Source organism: Triticum dicoccoides, chromosome 4A (genome assembly GCF_002162155.2).
Source record: "Triticum dicoccoides isolate Atlit2015 ecotype Zavitan chromosome 4A, WEW_v2.0, whole genome shotgun sequence".
Lineage (NCBI taxonomy): Eukaryota > Viridiplantae > Streptophyta > Magnoliopsida > Poales > Poaceae > Triticum > Triticum dicoccoides.
Window position 1 is genome coordinate 62,486,631 of NC_041386.1, and position 4,225 is coordinate 62,490,855.

The window sequence follows — 4,225 nt, forward strand, 5'->3', positions numbered from 1 at the left end:
TCCTCCTGTCAGATCGGCAAGTACAGCTGTGGTCAAGCATAACCCCAAGTCCGCCAAGGTCAACTTGATGAATGCAGCTCAGGCAGAGGACTCATCATATGTGATCATGGGTAACCTTCCTGTTAATGATATTCCCACAAAAGTTCTTTTTGACATGGGTGCATCGCATTGTTTCATCTCGAGGCCATTTGTTTCTAAGCATGAGTTGCCTTTGCAAGGTTTGCCTAGACAGTTATCTGTTGTTTCTCCGGGTAAATTCATGAATACAAGCGCTTTTGCCCCAGATGTTTCTATCACATTGGGCGATTACAAGTTTCTCTATTCTCCGGTGGTTCTTGGTAACTCGGATATTGATCTTATTCTCGGAATGGATTGGCTTTCTAAACACAAGGCTCAGCTTGATTGTGCAGCCAGGCAGATTCATTTGACTCATTCGTCTGAGGATGTAATTGTCTTTGCCGCTCGTGATGATAGCATTCGTCTGTTTTCTCTCAATGAGAAGGGTGAATTGGATGCCATCTCTCAAATTCCAGTCGTTTGCGAATATCAAGACGTCTTTCCAGAAGAGCTCCCAGGAATGCCTCCGCACCGGCTAGTTGAATTTGTTATTGAACTTGAGCCTGGCACGGAACCTGTGTGCAAACGTCTTTACAAGCTCGGACCTAAAGAGTTGAAGGAGCTGAAGAAGCAACTCGATGAGTAAGAAAGAATGGGTCTCATCCGGCCTAGTTCTTCTCTGTGGGGTTGTGGTGTTCTTTTTGTGAAGAAGAAGGATGGAACGGACCGACTTTGTGTTGATTACCGTCCAGTGAACAAGAAGACCATCAAGAACAAATACCCACTTCCCAACATCAATGAGCTGTTCGAGCAACTCAAAGGTGCTCAAGTATTCTCCAAGCTTGATCTCCGTATGGGTTATCACCAGATTCGCATTCGTGAAGAAGATATTCCCAAGACAGCATTCAGAACAAGCTTTGGTTCATATGAATACACTATCATATCTTTTGGCCTCGCCAACGCTCCTCCGACGTTCTCTCGCATGATGAACTTCATCTTCAATGCCTACACCAATGACTTCGTTTTGGTCTATCTCGACGACATTTTGGTTTTCTCCAAGAACAAGGAAGATCATGCCAAGCACTTGCGTTTGGTTCTCGATAAGCTCAGAGAACATCAATTCTACGCCAAGTTCTCCAAGTGTGAATTTTGGCTTGATGAGGTTCTTTATCTTGGTCATATCATCTCTGCCAAGGGCATTACCGTGAATCCTGAGAAGGTGTCCGTAATTGTGAATTGGGAACCTCCTCAGGACATGAAGCAACTCCGCAGTTTTCTCGGTCTGGCAAGCTATTGCCGAAGATTCATTGAAAACTTTTCTAAGATCGCGAAGCCTCTCTCAAATCTTCTTCAGAAGCACGTCAAGTACGTTTGGTCTCTGGAGTGTGATATTGCTTTCAACACTTTGAAAGAGAAATTGATCACTGCTCCAGTTCTGACTCCGCCTGATGAATCCAAGCCGTACGAGGTCTTTTGCGATGCCTCTCTCCAAGGTCTTGGCGCAGTATTGATGCAAGAGAAGAAAGTTGTTGCTTATACATCTCGCCAGTTGAAGCCTAATGAGAAGAACTACCCCACTCATGATCTCGAGTTGGCGGCAGTTGTGCATGCTCTTTTGACTTGGAGACATCTTCTATTGGGAAGAAAAGTGGACATTTTCACTGATCACAAGAGTCTCAAGTACATCTTCACTCAGCCTAATCTCAACCTCAGGCAAACTCGATGGGTCGAAATGATGCAAGAGTATAATCCGAGTATCGAGTATACTCCAGGCAAGGCCAATGTGATTGCTGACGCTTTGAGCAGAAAGGCTTACTGCAACAATCTGATTCTTAAGCCTTATCAACCCGAGCTTTGTGAAGCTTTCCGCAAACTTAATCTGCAAGTTGTTCCTCAAGGTTTCCTTGCCAACCTTCAAGTCTCTCCTACCTTAGAAGACCAGATTCGCCAAGCCCAGCTTCTTGATGCTATGGTGAAAAAGGTGAAGATTGGGATTGCCAAGAGTCAGTCCAAGTATAAGTGCTACCGCCTTGATGACAAGGACACTCTCTTCTTCGAGGATCGTATTGTTGTGCCCAAAGGTGACCTCCATAAAGTGATCATGAATGAGGCTCACAGTTCTCTCCTCTCCATCCACCCTGGGAGCACGAAGATGTATCAGGACCTTAAGCAAGCTTATTGGTGGACTCGAATGAAGCGCGAGATCGCTCAAGTTGTGAATGAATGTGATGTCTGGAGAAGAGTGAAGGCAGAACACCAAAGGCCAGCAGGTCTCCTCCAACCTCTTGCCATTCCAGAATGGAAGTTTGACCACATTGAAATGGACTTCGTGACTGGGTTTCCAAAGTCCAAGCGTGGCAATGATGCTATATTCGTTGTCATCGACAAACTCACCAAAGTGGCTCACTTTCTGCCTATCAAAGAGTCGGTCACTGCAGCTCAATTGGCGGAACTCTATACCTCCCGTATTGTCTCTCTGCACGGTATTCCTCAAGTGATCTCTTCAGACCGTGGCAGCATCTTTACCTCGAAGTTTTGGGATTCTTTCGAGAAGGCCATGGGCACCAACATCCGCTTCAGCACAGCTTTCCATCCTCAAACAAGCGGTCAAGTCGAGCGTGTCAACCAGATTCTTGAAGATATGCTCAGGGCTTGTGTGATCTCCTTCGGCATGAAGTGGGAGGATTGTCTTCCTTATGCCGAATTCTCCTACAACAACAGTTTTCAAGCAAGTTCGGGCAAGGGCCCTTTTGAAATTCTGTATGGCAGGAAGTGCCGTACCCCTCTCAACTGGTCTGAAACCGGTGAATGTCAGCTTTTGGGTAATGACTTAATCACAAAAGTAGAAGAAATGTGCAAAGTCATTCGTGATAACCTCAAAGCAGCCCAATCCCGTCAGAAGAGCTACTATGATAGTAAGCACCGCGATTTGGCTTTTGAGATCGAAGATCATGTTTACCTCCGTGTCTCTCCTATGAAAGGTACTCGTCGCTTCGGTATCAAAGGGAAGCTTGCCCCTAGATACGTGGGACCTTTCAAGATTGTCAGTAAGAGAGGCGACCTCGCCTATCAACTTGAGCTTCCTTCAAACTTTGCAAATGTTCATGACGTGTTCCATGTCTCTCAGCTTTGAAAGTGCTTCAAGACTCCGGACCGCACCGTCAACTTTGAGGACATTGAGCTCCAAGAAGATCTCTCTTATCGTGAGCACCCAGTTGAAGAGACTGAACGCAAGACTTGCAACAAGTCAGTCAAATTTCTCAAAGTCAAGTGGTCACACCATTACGACCGTGAAGCTACCTGGGAACGTGAGGATCACCTCCGTTCTGAGTACCCGGCGTTCTTTCAGTCCTAGATCTCGGGACGAGATCCTCTCGTAGTGGTGGAGTGTTGTAACACCCCGGATGTAACTTTCCCTATTTGTACTCCAACTCTTGCCGTTTCCGGCGTTAAGTTATATTTATTTCCTCGGGTTCGGGTCTTTGTCTCCGTGTGTTGTTGTCGTTGTCATGCATCTCTTATCATGTCATCATGTGCATTGCATTTGCATACGTGTTCGTCTCATGCATTCGAGCATTTTCCCCGTTGTCCGTTTTGCATTCCGGCGCTTCGTTCTCCTCCGGTGGCCATTTCTAGCTTTCTTTCGTGTGTGGGGATTAAACATTTCCGGATTGGACCGAGACTTTCCAAGCGGCCTTGGCTTACTACCGGTAGACCGCCTGTCAAGTTTCGTATCATTTGGACTTCGTTTGATACTCCAACGGTTAACCGAGGGACCGAAAAGGCCTCGTGTGTGTTGCAGCCCAGAACCCCTCCAATTTGTCCCAAAACCCACCAAACTCTGCTCCATGTCCTAGAGCGTTCGATCACGATCGCGTGGCCGAAAACTGCACCTCATTTGGACTCTCCTAGCTCCCTCTATGCCTATTTAAACACCCCCCCATTCCAAATCCCGGGTCTCCCCCTCGTCCCTAACCCTAATCCTCAGATCCGCGCCGGTCGGACACGTCCGCCCCGGCCGGACGCGTCCGCCGCCGCCCCCTCGTCCAATCGCCACCTGGCACGTGGGCGTGCGCCCACATCCCCGCCGCCAGGCCCGGGAGGCCCAAGGCCGGCCCCCGAGGCCCAGTCCTCCGCCGCCGCCGCACTGGGGCATTGCCTCCGCCCC